The sequence below is a fragment of the Pelodiscus sinensis genome, chromosome 2, assembly GCF_052426305.1.
Source record: "Pelodiscus sinensis isolate ZL-2025 chromosome 2, ASM5242630v1, whole genome shotgun sequence".
NCBI classification, from domain to species: Eukaryota; Metazoa; Chordata; order Testudines; family Trionychidae; genus Pelodiscus; species Pelodiscus sinensis.
The window spans coordinates 260,714,392-260,732,034 of NC_143053.1; positions in this window are offsets into that span (position 1 = coordinate 260,714,392).

Sequence of the window (17,643 nt, forward strand, 5' to 3'; positions counted from 1 at the left end):
CATTGGAGAGGGTCCAGCGGAGGGCAACCAAAATGATTAGGGGGCTGGAGCATATGACTTATGAGGAGAGGCTGAGGGACTTGGGTGTGTTTAGTCTGCAGAAGAGAAGACTGAGGGGGGATTTGATAGCAGCCTTCAACTTCCTGAAGGGAGGTTCCAAAGAGGCTGGAAAGAGGCTGTTCTCAGTAGTGACAGATGGCAGAACAAGGAGCAATGGTCTCAAGTTGTGGTGGGAGAGGTCCAGGTTGGATATTAGGAAAAACTATTTCACTAGGGGTATGTCTACACTACCCTCCTAATTCGAAATAGGAGGGTAATGTAGGCATACCACAATTGCAAATGAAGCCCGGGATTTGAATTTCCCGGGCTTCATTTGCATAAGCGGGGCTCCGCCATTTTTAAATCCCCGCTCGTTCGAACCCTGTGCCGCGCGGCTACACGCGGCACGAACTCGGTAGTTTGAACTAGGCTTCCTAGTTCGAACTACCGTTACTCCTCATTCCACGAGGATTCCTCTGAGAGTAGTAATGCCATCAAATTTGGAGCCTGATGGGGGGGAAGGTCAACAAATATCCCTTCCTCTCTACAGAGAAGGTTTGTACCCAATTTACACAAGTCACTTCCCGTAAGGTTTACAGGAGAACAGGGAGATAACAGGAAGGAATGTTCAGTTGACAAGGGTCCAATAGTTACAGATGCGGTTTCTGAAACTAGATGGGGAATACACTGACCCCCTATTCCCACAGCATGAACCACAGAAGAAGATTTTTGAAGGGTGGTTTCAGATTGTCTTAAAGTAGAAAAGGTAGCTCCAGTGTCAACTAACAATTTCTGGGGTTGTCCATCCACAGTTATTGAGACAAAAGGTTCAGGAACTTGTGGGGACATGTACAAAGTTAATGTGAGGACCTCACGCCATAGTCAATAATTACTGGCATGAATTTGATCATTGCTGAAGTGGCTAACACATGGGTCAGCCTGTGGAAGCAGGTCTTGGCTGCTTGGAGGATCAGGCCAGGGATTAGCAGCAGGATTGAGCTGGTTCTGGTTATGTAAGAGACCCCGATTTTGTTGTGCCATGTTCTGCTGGTGCTTGTGGCATTCATTTCTCCAGTGGCCATTTTTCCCACAGGAATGACATTGCCCAGTTCTTAGGGGGCCCCGGGGCTGAGATTGCTGTTGTGAAGAATTAAGCCTGCCAGAAAATGGAATAAAGCTTCGGCCTCTAGGTGGCGGTGGTGCACTAGTTGGGCGCCGTTCAGGGTTCTGTTTTGCCTGAAGGTCTGCTATCTGCATAGCCAGGAGGGTTGTTTTTAAGTCCTTTTCTTTATCTTGTCAGCTTGCAAGTTTTCCCAAAACTGTGTGGCTGCCCCCTGAATTTGAAGGATCGTGCTCTCTCTCCAACCTACAACATTGTTTTTAATCGTGTCTCTGATTTCAGGAAGGAGGTTGTCCACTACAACTGAGATGACAATGGAACGATTACCCTCTGTTTCTGGGTTGACTTGGGAAAATTTTCGAAAGGCAGAAAGGACTCGTTCAACATAAGAGACAGGAGGTTCATCTGGGTTTTGCTTAATAGACTGTACTTTTGACCAGTCATGCCGCACTGGGACAACTTCAGTGATAGCATTAAGGAGTCCCTCCAAATTATTGTTCAAAGTATTTTGTCCATTATCATCAGTGGGGGGGCCGGGGAGAGGATCATCTGGCCATCGAGCACCCACATGATGTGGGGGTGCCAACCGCGCCTGCCGAGTTAAGGCTGCATAATTGTATGGGAGCAGGTTACCTCTTAAAAGCCAGTCAGTGTCTCGATGGGTGGGGTTGTAAATGTTAATAAGCCTCTGCAATTCCTCACGGAATCCTTGGGGGTCCTCCCGGAAAGGAGGCAAAATATTCTTAAAGTTTAAAATGTCAGCAGCAGTCCATGGGATGTGCATTCGCTGTGGAGCCCCCCTGTAGCCCCTGGAAACATTCTAAGGGGAGCCAGAAGGGTTATCTTGGAGTTACCCTCCTTAAGGTTACTCAGATCTGATGGTGACCCTTGGGGGCTTTTGAACAAAGTGGGGAAATAGGGTCTTTCAAAGGGAACTTGACGTGGGGTCCCACCCCGGGTATGATTTTTTACAATTGTAATGGAGTTGGTACCAGCGTGAATCTGGGCTGGCTCCCAGCCATCTCTGAGCAATTTAGGGTTAAAGCTGTCATTCAATTCTTGGAGAGTATGCTTCGAGAGGGGCTTAATAGGATCTGAATCAGGTAAGGAAAAAATGCTTTCTCTTTTGCCGGGTGTGGGTCTCAATTCTGTCCCTTTAGGATAGACAGTGTCTGGGTTGGGTGTGATGAGGAATCCTGATCTTGAGGTGGATCAAACTAGGTTTGTCGGGGGCAGGTGAGCAAAGCCCACAGGTAAGTGCTGAATGTGCGGGACTGGGAGATGGGTTGGAAATGGTGGGGAATACGGCCTATAATGGCAAGGAGAAAGGAGGGTCAGGGCACAACAGGGAGGCAAGATCAAATCAGTATCTTAGATGCCTATATACAAATGCGAGAAGTATGGGTAATAAGCAGGAAGAACTGGAATTGCTAACCAATAAATACAACTATGATATCATTGGTATTACAGAAACCTGGTGGGATGGGACGCATGATTGGAATATTGGTATGGAAGGGTACGGCTTGCTCAGGAAGGACAGACAGGGAAAAAAGGGAGGAGGGGTTGCCTTGTATATTAAAAATGTACACACTTGGACTGAAGTGGAGATGAACGTAGGAGATAGCTGTGTAGAGAGTCTCTGGGTTAAGCTAAAAGGGGTAAAAAACGAGGGTGATATCATGCTAGGAGTCTACTACAGGCCACCTAGCCAGGTGGAAGAGGTGGATGAGGCCTTTTTTAAACAATTAACAAAACTATCCAAAGCCCAAGATTTGGTGGTGATGGGGGACTTCAACTATCCAGACATATGTTGGGAAACTAACACAGCGAGGCACAGGCTATCCAATAAGTTTCTGGACTGCATTGGAGACAACTTTCTGTTTCAGAAGGTTGAAAAAGCTACCAGAGGAGAAGCTGTTCTGGATTTGGTTTTAACAAATAGGGAGGAACTAGTTGAGAACTTGAAAGTGGAAGACAGTATAGGGGACAGTGATCACGAAATAATAGAGTTCATGATCTTAAGGAAAGGTAGAAGGGAGACCAGCACAATTGAGGTAATGGATTTCAGGAAGGCAGATTTTGATAAGCTCAGAGAACTTGTAGGTAAGGTCCCATGGGAAGCAAGACTGAAGGGAAAAACAACTGAGGAGAGTTGGAAGTATTTCAAAGGGACGTTGTTAAGGGCCCAAAAGCAAACAATTCCGCTGTGTAGGAAAGATAGAAAATATGGCAAAAGACCAGCTTGGCTTAACAAGGAGATCTTGCATGATCTCAAAATAAAAAAGGAGTCATATAAAAAATGGAAACTAGGACAACTAACAAAGGAGGAATATAGGCAAGCAACACGGGAATGCAGGGGCAAGATTAGAAAGGCAAAGGCACAAAATGAGATCAAACTAGCTACAGGCATAAAGGGAAACAAGAAGACCTTTTATAAATACATTAAAAGCAAGAGGAAGACCAAGGACAGGGTAGGCCCACTGCTTAGCGAGGAGGGAGAAGCAGTAACAGGGAACTTGGAAATGGCGGAGATGCTCAATGACTTCTTTGTTTCGGTCTTCACCGAGAAGTCTGGAGGTGTGCCTAACGTAGTGAATACAAGCAGAGAGAGGGTAAGTTTAGAAGATAGGATACACAAAGAACAAGTTAAAAATCACTTAGGAAAGTTAGATGTCAGCAAGTCACCAGGTCCTGATGAAATGCATCCCAGGATACTCAAGGAGCTGATAGAGGAGGTATCTGAGCCTTTAGCTATGATCTTTGAAAAATCATGGCAGACAGGGGAGATTCCAGAAGACTGGAAAAGGGCAAATATTGTGCCCATCTATAAAAAGGGGAATAAGAACAACCCAGGAAATTATAGACCGGTCAGTTTAACGTCTGTCCCAGGGAAGATAATGGAGCAGGTAATTAAGGAAATAGTATGCAAACACTTGGAAAGTAATAAAGTGATAGGGAATAGCCAGCATGGGTTTGTGAAGAACAAGTCATGCCAAACTAATCTGATATCTTTCTTTGAAAAGATAACGAGCCTTGTGGATAAGGGAGAAGCGGTGGATGTCATATACCTAGACTTTAGTAAGGCATTTGATACGGTCTCGCATGATATTCTTATTGATAAACTAGGCAAATATAACTTAGATAGGGCCACGATAAGGTGGGTGCATAATTGGCTGGATAACCGTAGTCAGAGAGTTGTTGTTAACGGTTCTAAATCCTGCTGGAAAGGGATAACAAGTGGAGTTCCTCAAGGGTCTGTTTTGGGACCCGTACTATTCAATATCTTCATCAATGATGTAGATATTGGGATAGAGAGTACTCTTATTAAGTTTGCAGATGATACCAAACTGGGTGGGGTTGCGACTTCTTTGGAGGATAGGGACATAATTCAAAATGACCTTAGCAAGTTAGAGAAATGGTCAGAGGTAAACAGGATGAGGTTTAATAAAGAGAAATGCAAAGTGCTCCACTTAGGAAGGAACAATCAGTTCCATACATACAAGATGGGAAGCGACTGTCTAGGAAGGAGCATGGCGGAAAGGGATCTAGGGGTCATAGTGGACCACAAGTTGAATATGAGTCAACAGTGTGATGCTGTTGCAAAAAAAGCAAATATGATTCTAGGTTGTATCAACAGGTGTGTTGTAAGCAAAACTCGTGAAGTCATTCTGCCGCTCTACTCTGCACTAGTTAGGCCTCAGCTGGAGTACTGTGTCCAGTTCTGGGCGCCACATTTCAAGAAAGATGTGGAGAAATTGGAAAGGGTACAGAGAAGAGCGACAAGAATGATTAAAGGTTTAGAGAACATGACCTATGAAGCCAGGCTTCATGAACTGGGCTTGTTTAGTTTGGAAAAAAGAAGATTAAGGGGGGACATGATAGCGGTTTTCAAATATCTAAAAGGGTGTCACAAGGAGGAAGGCGAAAATTTGTTCCTCTTGGTTTCTGAGGACAGGACAAGGAGTAATGGGCTTAAAGTGCAGCAGGGGAGGTTTAGATTGGACATTAGGAAAAAATTCCTAACTGTCAGGGTGGTCAAATATTGGAATAAATTGCCAAGGGAGGTGGTGGAATCTCCCTGTCTGGAGATATTTAAGAACAGGTTAGATAGACATCTGTCAGGGATGGTGTAGACGGAGCTTGATCCTGCCTTGAGGGCGGGGGGCTGGACTCGATGACCTCTCGAGGTCCCTTCCAGTCCTATTATTCTATGATTCTATGATATGTGGGGGATGGGGTTGGCGGTAGCCATCCTGTCCACAAATCTAAAGGGTCCTCTAGTGGGTCAGGGACTGGGACTGGGGCAGCCTTATCCCTAGTCAATTGAGAATATAAGTGTGCTGTTGCTAAAGAGAGTGGGGGTGCAGATGGCACATCTAGGGAATCCTGTTTCTTTAGAGTAGCCAATTCTCACTGCAGCTTTTCAATAGAATCTTTTTGGCTAGTCATAATGCTCTGATTCTTTTTTCTTACTGCCACATCCTCCCAGAGGCACCAATATTCCATCTGGTTAGGATGTGTTTCCTCGAGGAAACCCCTAAGATAAACAAGCTTTTCTAAGTCAAAACTACCCTCTAGTGGCCATTTTTTCTGGGAATTCCCCTGAGTAAAGCCATTCCAAATGCTCATTAATTTCTTAAGTCTCCTTAGTTTCAAACCTGCCGGCAATTTACCTAACTGACTGTAAATTCTAATCATCTGAGACAAGGGAGTCCCAGGCTGTGAGAAACCTTTTCCCTCGGTCAGAGACAGACTCGAGGGAACAATCCCACCCATGTTAGCACTGTCCTATCCAAGGACAACGCAGGATCCCAGCAGTACTTCCCTCTCCAAGGATAGCACAGGCGTCCAGCAACACTACCCTCTCCAAGGATAGTGTGGGAGTCCACACAAACTGTCAGCTTCACTCAAACTCCTTGGGCTCATCTACATTGGCCCCTTTTCCGGAAGGGGCATGCTAATTTTTCAGATCGTAATAGGGAAATCCGCGGGGGATTTAAATATCCCCCGCGGCATTTAAATAAAAATGTCCGCCGCTTTTTTCCGGCTTTTAGAAAAGCCGGAAAAGAGCGTCTACACTGGCCCCGATCCGGCCCGATCCTCCGGAAAAAAGCCCTTTTCCGGAGGATCTCTTATTCCTACTTCGAAGTAGGAATAAGAGATCCTCCGGAAAAGGGCTTTTTTCCGGAGGATCGGGCCGGATCGGGTCCAGTGTAGACGCTCTTTTCCGGCTTTTCTAAAAGCCGGAAAAAAGCGGCGGACATTTTTATTTAAATGCCGCGGGGGATATTTAAATCCCCCGCGGATTTCCCTATTACGATCTGAAAAATTAGCATGCCCCTTCCGGAAAAGGGGCCAATGTAGAAGTAGTCCTTATGTGCCGGGGGAAACCACCCTTGCTTTCAGCAGCTGTTCAGTGACACTGACAGCACCGGTGCGGCTGTGGTCCCACTCTGGACTTCACTCAATCAAAACCATGCGTTTGGACTCGCCACCAATCAGTCAGCAACACAATCCAACCCCTATTTGGCTATACCCAGCGTTTTCATTTTAAATCTCCTTCAAGCCTCTTAAAGAAAATTTAGGAGCAAAAGATGACTCTTACTGCCAGCAGGTCCAGCCGGTGACAAGACCAGGGAGGCGGGCTGGGGGATTTTAAATGGATCCCTTACCCTTCAGATGCACGCTGTAGTCCGTTCCTGTTCCCCGTCGTCAGTCTTTCCAACTGCAGTTCCAAGCCATCCAGTCCGAGGCTGGAGATCAAAGCAGTGAGGCAGGAAAGAAATCTAGAAGGAAAACTTTATTATGCATGCATGCAGGCTGACCGCTATCAGAGTGAGAGCAGCAGCCCTGAGAGACAGGTTCAGGGATCCTTCATACAGTGGCTATGTCTAGACTACATCCCTTTTTTGTAAAAGGAATGTAAATTAGACGTATCGCAATTGCTAATAAAGTGGGGATTTAAATCTCCCCCGCTTCATTAGCATAAAAATGGCTGCCGCTTTTTTTCGGCACGGAGCTTTGCCGGAAAAAAGCGCCAGTCTAGACACGGATCTTTCGGACAATAAAGCCTTTTCTGGAAGATCCCTTATCCTGTAAGTAAGTAAGTAAGTTTTACAGTACAAAGGCACGTGAGAACCTGAGTGAGGAGTCTACAAGGCAAACTGTGACAAAGATAAGGGTTTACACGACAAATTGTGCCAGACTAGGAGTCTCCATGAAGTTGAGATAGGAGGCATTGTAAGGGTCTTGATTAGAGTTAAGATGATTTCTCTGTTACAGGGAGAGAGACCTTTTAACACTTACAGCAGTTTTCTTTTAGAGAGTTTTGATTTCCTCCACAGTCCCCCCTTTAACACAACTGGAGTTATTTGATTTTTCTCTCACACTGTCAGGGTGATCAAACACTGGAATAAATTGCCCAGGGAGGTTGTGGAATCCCCATCTCTGGAGATATTTAAGAGTAGGTTAGATAAATGTCTGTCAGGAATGGTCTAGACAGTACTGGGTCCTGCCATGAGGGCAGGGGACTGGACTCGATGACCTCTTGAGGTCCCTTCCAGTCCTAGTATTCTATGATTCTATGAATACTGTGATCTCTTGTGGCTGAACTGTGCTTTGGACTGAGAGCTGAAATCACTGAGAGCTGAAATCACTGAAAGCTGAGATCACTAGATTTGGCCCAGAATCAAATTCAGAGGTGGACAATAATTTTTGCCCAGAAGCCACTTCAACATTTTTGAAGTGTCCCTGGGACATCCTGGAAGGGGTGGGGTCTAACCAGGAAGGGTGGGGCCTAAATGGGAAGGGGTTCAGCTACCCTACCCTCAGACCATGATAGGTCTGGGGGTGGGGAAGCCCCGTTTCCCCCCTTCCCACTAGACACCCATGCCCTGGAAGAGGCTTGGTACGCTTCCCCACTGCCAGCGCAATCAGGGCCCGGGGACTGGGGAGTGCAGGAAGCCTCTTCCTGTCTTGTGAGGAGCCCATGGCACTTTGAAGTGCCACGGGCTCCTTGGAGGGCTGGGGCAAGGTGAAGGAAGCTTCATGCAGCTCCCCTGCTCCAAGCCCTGATTGGCCTGGGGGTGGGGGAGCACGCAAAGCTTCCTCCACACTCCCCCCTCCCGGCCCTGCGAGCAGCATGTGTGCTCAGCAGGGCGGGAGGAGGGTTTACGCACTCCCCCACCCAGCCTAATTGGCCTGAGGGCATAGGAGCAGCAGGGCCTTCATGGGCTGGGTCTGCCTGCTTGCCCACAGAGGCCTTTTTGCCCACCCCTGGTCAAATCCACACAAGCCAGTGGCAGATGGGATGAGCAGGAGAGGGGTGAGGAGCAGCCAGCAGAGCAGAAGCAGTGAGGGGATGATGACTGGTCAGCAGGGCGGCGCCAGAGAGCAGGTGGCTGGCGAGTGACAGCGCAGTGGGGGAGATGCCTCCTACCCCCCTAGGAGGGGAGGGGACCCCTGCAGATCCCCTCTGAGCTCTGGTCTGCCCTGACCAGGGGCTGGGACTCAGTGGGGTGCAGAGAAGGGTTGGGCATGGGAAGGGACATTTACATAGATGGACTTGAGAGCCTGAGAGGAAGAGGACACTGCCCAGCCTACTCGAGCTGGGACGTTTACTCCTGGGTTTGGTTATGAACTGTGTTGATGGTGTTTTCCTATGGACCCTGTTTATTGTGTTTTCCAGAACTGATGCCACGTTACTTCTTTCCCCTTTTATGAAAAGTTTATTTCCCATACTTGAAGTCTGTGCTTGTGAGTAGGGAAGCATGGCCTCCCAGAGGTACCCAGGGGTGTTGTGGGAATTTCCCAGGCTACTAGGTGGGGGCTTGAGCCAGTTCTGTGTTGGATGGCTTGAGAGACACACCTAGATATTGAACCCTGGCTGCTGCTTGTGCTACCTGGCAGAAGAGTTACATTTTTATATATTAAACACTCCATAGTTGTCGAAGTCACTGTATTAAAACAAGGGACAGTTAACAAGAAGCAGTGCTTATATGCTTATGATTGTTTAATATGAAATCAAATAAAAAGAAAATGAACACTACCCTTGGAGTACAATGTATTATCATCCTTTCTAACAACACAAACTAGTGAACACACCAAAATGCACACATCCCTCCGCTTTAAGATGCTAAACAAATCTATGAGTCAACTAGAAACAGTCATGATATCCTTACAAATAATGCAATATTTACTGATACTGGAAAGGGGAGTAAAAGGCATTAACTCAGGCTTATACAGTTTCTATGGGGAATGCTTAGGATCCATGCTGTACAAGAACAAGTGAACCTGAGAACTGTAAATACAGATAAAGTTCTCCTAATTTGAAACTTTCTCCTTATGTCTTTGTGTCACGTTACTGGATTTTAAGGGGAGCAATCAGATCACTGCTGCATACAATGGGGGGGGGGGAACGGGTTTCCCCAAAGTGTATACAAAGAGGGCCATGTGAGGTGTCAAACAAAAGCTTACTTTCTACTGATTCTGTATATGCTATTCATGTAATTGTATAATGCCTGTATGTGGAGTTATAAACATGTACGCTGTATGGATGCTGAAAACTTCTCTGAAGCAAAATGCAGGACAATGTAGCACTTTAAAGACTAACAAGATGGTTTATTAGATGATGAGCTTTCGTGGGCCAGACCCACTTCCTCAGATCGCTCATCATCTAATAAACCATCTTGTTAGTCTTTAAAGTGCTACATTGTCCTGCATTTTGCTTCAACTACCCCAGACTAACACGGCTACATTTCGAAAACTTCTCTGGCTGTGGTTGAGCAATAGGCGAGGAATTCTCAGCCAATGGATATGCTAATGAGCAAGGCTCCAGGGTCAATGGATCTCTAAATGCCAAAGACATACCTGGCCACTGACCATGTGACCCTCCCCAGCTTGGACGAGACCAGGGATAGATATATAATGCCATGTGGCAGAGACCAGTTTTTTGCCTTCAATTTTGCTCCTAATCCCCAGATGCAGCCTTGCAGGGAACCATGAGCTGAGAAGAACTGTGGACCCATCGTGATATAGGATGTACACTAGAGACTTTTAAGCCAGCGGTATTAACAGCTCTGCTACGAGCCTGCATCGAGAACTGGGTGATTCGATGCATGTAATGTATTAACCTTAACAACCTTACTTTCATGCTTTTCTTTCTTTTAATAATAAACCTTTAGTTGTTAGATTCTAAAGGATTGGCTCGGTGTAGTCTTGTGGGTAATCCAGAGTGTAAATTGTTCCGGGATCTGTGGCTGGTTTCTTGGGCGAGAGAACTTGTAGGTGAGATTGGGTCCTATAACTCCTCACTTGTGTGTTAGGCCTGGAGCTGTTTGGGGCAAGGAGAGAGTTGGGGTGCCAGAAAGCAAAGATCTGGTCTTACGCAATACAGTTTACCATATATTAATTAGTAACACTGGATTTAAAAAAATTAATATCAGAGTTTTAGATATCTTAAAAATATCTACATTTTTGTTAAAAGAATTTCCTTCCTTCCTTAACCTATTAACACCAATGTAAATTTTGTTTGAAATGTAATCATGCAAATGTGCTAGCACGCTCACACCCCATGAATCCTGCTTTCCCTGCCTCCAGTCTCACTCTCCCACCTGGACTGCAGCAAGTGAGTCAGGACGCCCCAAACAAATTCCCCTGCCTTTACCTCACTGACAGATGCCAACACCTCCCACCCCCTCTCTCCCCACCTACCCCTTTGCAATCTGTTCCCCCCAGTCCAGCCAGGGGCTGGGATAAAATCCTGATGCTCAGACCTGCAGGCACCAGCAGCCTAGCTGGGAGTTACAGGACATGGCACAAACGCTCCACTTCAGCCCAGGACATACAACACTAAGGGTACGTCTAGACTACAGGCTTTTGTCGACAGAAGTTTTATCGACAGAATCTGTTGACAAAGCTTCTGTCAACAAAGAGCGTCTAGACTGGTGGATGCTCTGTCTACAGAAGAAGGCACCTGGAAGTGCTTCAGGAAGGTCACAGGAGCAGCCTTAAGTTCCTGGAGCTGCTGCATGCTCTTCGCAGAGATGTGTGCTTAAAGCAGGCATGTCCAAAGTCCGGCCTGCGGGCCAATTGCGGCCCGTGTTCTGGTTTAATACGGCCCCACAGGTAATTTGGCAATATCTATCTTTTATGGCCCCCAACGAATCCATATGTATTGAGATGAATACATTGTAAAATCTCAGTTAATGTCAGTTGGTCTAAATCAGTTATAAATATATTTGGACACAACATGTATACTTGGTGTTCTGTTCCTGTTCATATTTTTTGAACTTAAAAGTTGACAGACAACCTTTATTACCAATAATATGTAATGTACTTTACAATGTTCCTGACATATATTTCAGCTTCTTGGATTTTTTTTTCATCTGGCCTTCAGATATGAAAGGCAGCGTGATTTAACACCTGTTTAGATTTGTCATCCATGTGACGAAAAGTATGTTGTTTGCAATAAACTTTGCATAAAATAGTTAATTTGCATTTAATTTTAATGGTTCAAAGAATGTCAGGCAAAATGGTCGGCCCTCACGCGTGTTCACTTCATCAAATCTGGCCCTCTTTGAAAAAAGTTTGGACACCCCTGGCTTAAAGGGATCCTCCTGACAGCCGTTGCTCTGCTCCTGCTTCTGGCTTGTCTACCTCTGAGAGGGAAAGCAAAGCAGCTGCAGTGCTTGCTCTGGTTGCCCTGCTTCCTCGGACACCACAGCAGTTTATTTTCAGGTTTGTTTTTTGCCTTTGCACTTTTGTGCTTTTTGGCCATGGAGCCTGAGCTGCCCCTGGGCAGGCGATGGCCCCGCACCGTGATGCTGGAAGTTCTGCTGCACGTTCATGAGAGCATCATGATGTTTGCGGCAGAGCTCGATTGAGAGCCCAGCTTTGAGACCTCCGCTCAGGCTGCAGCCCTACCGCCCTTGCCCCATAACTTATTCCCGGAGAGGTGAGTTTGGAGGCTGGACACCAGTTCTCACTGGTGGGACTGGCTCTTTATACGGCAGTGGGATGACGACTAGTGACTCAGAAACTTCTGCATGTGGAAGGCCACCTTCCGGGAGGTCTGTACCTGGTTCGCCCCTGCCCTGCAACACCAGGACACCCACTTGAGGGCCACCATCCCCCTGGAGAAGTGCGTCACTATAGCTCTCTGGAAGTTGGCCACCCCCGACAGCTACTGCTCTGTGGGACATCAGTTTGGCGTGGGGAAGTCTACTGTCGGGGCCGTCTTGATGGAGGTAAGTCACTCTTAGAGGACAGTCCATGGGGGCAGGCGTGGACGCATAAGGGGGATGGTCAGAACCAGGCATAGGGAATGGGGGATGGGGTAGGAGTGGGAGAATCCTGTCTGGCCTCACCCTGTGGGAGGCATGGGAGGGTTGCTTGAAGGGGGGCTCTCACGGTCTGGGAGGGAAGGGTGGGGGAACACCCCACAGCAGCTCACGCAACTCCTCAAATATCCTGTTTTGTGTGTTTCTATTTATCCCTTTCTGCAGGTGGTGACAGCCATCAACTTGTAGCACCTTCACGGGACTCTCCACCTCGGAGACCTGCCTACCATCTTGGCTTGATTTGCGGGGCTGGGTTTTCCAAACTGTGGTGGAGCACTCTATGGGACCCACATCACCCCATCGAGCAGCACAGGCTGTGGCATTTTCCCAGAGAGGAACTATGCAGTCAGAGATGTGCAATGCGTACGTGCATCATGGCCGACGTGGCCTACCCTCTTATGCCCTGGCTCATGAAGCCCTACACCGGCCACCTGGATGTGAAGAGGGAACTCTTTAACTCCCGCCTGAATCGGGCTTGTTTCCAGCGGGAGTGCGCCTTTGGCCGGCTGAAGGGCAGGTTTAGATGTCTGCTCACTCAACTGGACATGGGGGAACACAATATCCTTGATATGGTTGCAGCAGGCTGTGTGCTGCACAACCTGGTGGAGAGAAAAGGGGAGGCCTTCCTCCCTGGATGGGGGACATGGGCTGACGTGGAGGGGAGGCACTTTGAGCGGTCCCAGACAGCTGCCATCCGGCAAGTCCACCAGCTGGGCTTGCACATTCGGAAAGCCCTGAGGGAGAAATTCTCCCAAGAAGGCCCAAAAGCAGATCCAAGTAGCTATGGTTTTTACCAAGTTTTACCTTGGGTTTGTAAGCAGCTGCTTTTCCGGAAAAACTTTCCAGCTGTCTACACTGGCCGCTTGAATTTCCACAAGAACATGGACTTCCTACTGTCTGAAATCAGTGCTTCTAGCGGAAATACTATGCTGCTCCCGTTCGGGCAAAAGTCCTTTTGCACAAAGCTTTTGCACAAAAGGGCCAGTGTAGATAGCTCAGATTTGTTTTGCGCAAAAAAGCCCCAATCGTGAAAATGGCTCTCGGGGCTTTTTTGCGGAAAAATGCCTCTAGATTGGCCAGGGATGCTTTTCCACTTTTCCGTGTCCGTGCCAATCTAGATGCTCTTTTCCGCAAATGTTTTTAATGGAAAACTTTTCCGTTAAAAGCATTTGCAGAAAATCAGCCAATCTAGACGTAGCCTTTCTGTGGATGAGCATACCCTAAGTTAGTTCGAATTAGCGCTGTAGTGTAGACGTACCCTGAGGGAGTCACAGTCTGCTTTTCTGAAGACCAGGGTGTGTATTTTACTAATCTCTTTTCTTCCTTTGGTCAGGATCCTAAAATATACCTCTCATGATCACTGCTGCCAGGACCATAACAAGGATGGGGCAAGTGGGGCACTCTCCCCAGGCTCAGTACATTTAGGGATGCAAAATTAAAAATGAGAAAGTTAAAATGAATACAAACAATTACGATTTTTATAATCTTTTGGAGGTGGGGGGGTGCAGTTGAGTATTTTGCCCCAAGTACAGAAAACCTTAGTTAAGGCTCTGACTGCTGCCCAGGTTGCCACCCACATCTATTTCCCCTACTAATTCTTCTGTGAGCAGCAGGTCAAAATGATCATGTCCCCTGGCCCCCTGGACTCTGGCTATCGGGCCCTACAGGCCTGAGGGAGAGAGTAGCCATATACACTCTGGCCATTAGGCCACACAGCCCTGAGGCAGAGGGCACTGAAACTGGCTCCAGGCTGCCCTGAAATTACGGGTAGCAAGGTGGACTTAGCCACACCACTGCAGTGACCTTTCCTCACCCAAAGGGCAGGTCAGGTACGTTTGGTTCACCAGCTCCTCTTTGAGGTGCCTGCAAAGCAGCCAGGGCGTGCGGCTAAGGCCAGGCCTGAGTAGGCAGGAACCAGGGGACCATCTGTGACTTCACAGCCAAACACCCTGAGTGCTTCCATTGGGTGACACTCACTGCAGGTCTGAGCAGTGGCCCAGGCTGTTTAGAAATGTCGATGGTTCTGACTCCAGCCTGGAAGGTAACTGGGGAACAGGTGGCTGAAAAGCTTGTGCTGGAGCAGTGCATGCAGATCCACTTGGCTGTGGGACAGGGGTGGCTGCTGTGACCTAGACCCAAGCTACTGGCCGTGTGGTGGGCCTGACAGAGATTAGAGGGCAGCCGCTGACTCTCTGAGGCCTGAAGCTGCCTGTCTCGGGGGGCTGTTTCCTGCCGAGCTATGGGCCAGATAACCAGGGAAACCTCCGGAGAACCATCTATCTGCCCAAATCCACGGACACCCAGCAACTGGCAAATCACTGGCAACCTGACCTCCCACAGAATAAAAGGCAAAAAGGAGACATTAACTGCTCTACAATAAATGAGATCTGATTTAATGTGGTCCAGAACTCAGCATAGAACTAAGCAGAGCCATCAAGTTCTCAAACCCCTATTGCTGCCACTCAGTTAAAAAAGCATACAATACACTTTCATAGCATCATTCATGGAATTATCACATGACATTTACAGAAAAAAAAGTTAAAGAGGAAAATACAGAAGTAGGTGACATGATTACAGTAGGTTATATCCATGGGTCAATGTAGTAGGACTGTAGGAGTTAGACGGCTCTTAGAACTGATTGAATATTTTAAATAACTTTGGTCCCAAATAGTTCAGTGAACAAAGTGCTGAGCTGACTGTGAAAAACAAAACAAAACAAAAATACACAGCTCTCTTCAAGGTTTCATGAATTTTCAGATTATTGGTCTAAAAATTGGCATAATGCGTCATTTGTTATCATCTTGTTTACAGCATTTTCATGCAGAAGCAGAAACAAAATTATGTGACTTGAGTGGCCAGTCACAATTTACAAGTACTGAATCCTGAGTAGTCAGAATAAATTGCTTTGAACAAACCAGGGCACAGAGAATTCTTCATTCAAACTGATCAATGAAGACTTACGAACTCCAGCTCATCGAAAGTGGATTTTGTTTACAAAAGCTCATGATACTATATATAATATATATTTTGTTAGTCTCTCAGGGTATGTCTACACTACCCCGCTAGTTCGAACAAGGAGGGTAATGTAGGCATACCGCACTTGCAAATGAAGCCCGGGATTTGAATTTCCCGGGCTTCATTTGCATAAACTGGGCGCCACCATTTTTAAATCCCTGCTCGTTCGAACCCTGTGCCGCGCGGCTACACGCGGTACAAACTAGGTAGTTCGGACTAGGAGGGTAGGAGGGTAGTGTAGACATACCCTTAGGGTATGTCTACACTACAGAGTTAGTTCGAACTAACTTTCATAGGTGCTACACTAGCGCTCCGCTAGTTTAAACTTAATTCAAACTAGCGGAGCGCTTAGTTTGAACTAGGAAAACCTCATTTTACGAGGATTAAGCCTAGTTTGAACTAGCTAGTTCGAATTAAGGGCTGTGTAGCCCCTTAATTCGAACTAGTGGGAGGCTAGCCCTCCCCAGCTTTCCCTGGTGGCCACTCTGGCCAAAACCAGGGAAACTCATCTGCCCCCCTCCCGGCCCCGGGCCCCTTAAAGGGACATGGTCTGGCTATGGTGCCCGTGCCAGGTGCAAGCCTGCCAGCATCCAGCCAGCAGACCCTGCACCTGGCACGGAACGAGCCACCCACCCGATGCCCCCCAGCCCTCCCCCTCTTTCTGAAACCAGGCTGGCGGCTCCCGGGAGCTTGCCCGGGACTGCAAGAGGCGGGCACCCGCCAGGGCTAGTGCGGACATCATGGACCTCGTCCACGATCTCCGCACTAGGCACAGGAAAGTGGCCGGCTAGGGCAGGAGAGCTGCCAGCCTGGCCACCCAGGAGCAGGTGTGCAAGAGAATCAAGGGGGTCCACTGAGACCCCGACCCTGAGCCCTGAGCTTACAATGCCCGTCCTGGGTCAGACCAAAGGTCCATCTAGCCCAGTAGCCTGTCTGCTGACAGCGGCCAACCCTAGGGACCCTAAAGAGGATGGACCGAAGACAGTGACCAAGCCATTTGTCTCGTGCCATCCCACTCCAGCCTTCCACAAACCTTGGGCAGGGACACCATTTCTACCCCCTGGCTAATAGCACTCCATGGACCCAACCTCCATGACTTGATCTCACTTCCCTTTAAACTCTGTTCTAGTTGTAGCCTTCAAAGCCTCCTGCAGCAAGGAGTTCCACAGGTTGACTTTTTGCTTTGTGAAGAACAACTGTCTGTTACTAGTTTGAAGCCTGCTACCCATTCCTTTCCTTTGGTGTCCTCTAGTCCTTCTTTATGGGAACTAATGAAGAACTTTTCTGTATGCACCCTCTCCACCCAACTCCTGCTTTTAGAGACCTCTATCCTGTCCCCCCTCCGTCTCCTCTTTTCTAAGCTGAAAAGTCCCAGTCTCTTTAGCCTCTCTTCATATAGGACCTGTTCCCAACCCCTGATCATTTTAGTTGCCCTCCCCTCTCCCAGCCTCTCTCTTCCCCTCTCCCACCTCCTTTTCCCAGTCTCCCCCAGTTTTGTTCAATAAAGACAGATTCCATTTTGGAAGACACGTTATCTTTATTTTGTACATCAAGAAAAGGGGCTAGGGAAGGGTAAGTGGAAGGAGGTGAGGGAGGAATGGGGCACGAGCCCCCGATGGGGAGGACTGGGCTGGCTCTGCGGGCTTCTGGGGGTGGAAGCTCTCCTGCAGCCCCCCAATTGCCCTCTCTCCCCAGATGGCAGCCTGCGGCAAGTGCAGCCGGGCTGATGGCTTAGTGCTGTGATGTGCCCAGTGTGGGTACTCCGGGCACTCCAAGCCAGGACTGCTTTGCAAGCGGGGCACCCCTGAGAACTGTCTGTCCAGGGTGGGGGTCGGGTCCCTTTAAGCGCAGCCCTCTGCTAGCCTGAGACAGCAGCTCCACGCTCTAAGTCCTCCTCTGATGCCCTGCCGGCACTGCTTCCGGCCATCCTTAAGCCCGGTTCAGGGTCCACTTAATGTGGACATGCTAGTTCGAATTAGCAAAACGCTAATTCGAACTAGTTTTTTAGTCTGGATCCGTTAGTACGAATTAGCTTAGTTCGAATTAACGTTGTAGTGTAGATATACCCTAAGGTGCCACAGGACTACTCATTTTAACGTTATAGAATAATATGGTGACCCCTCTGAAACT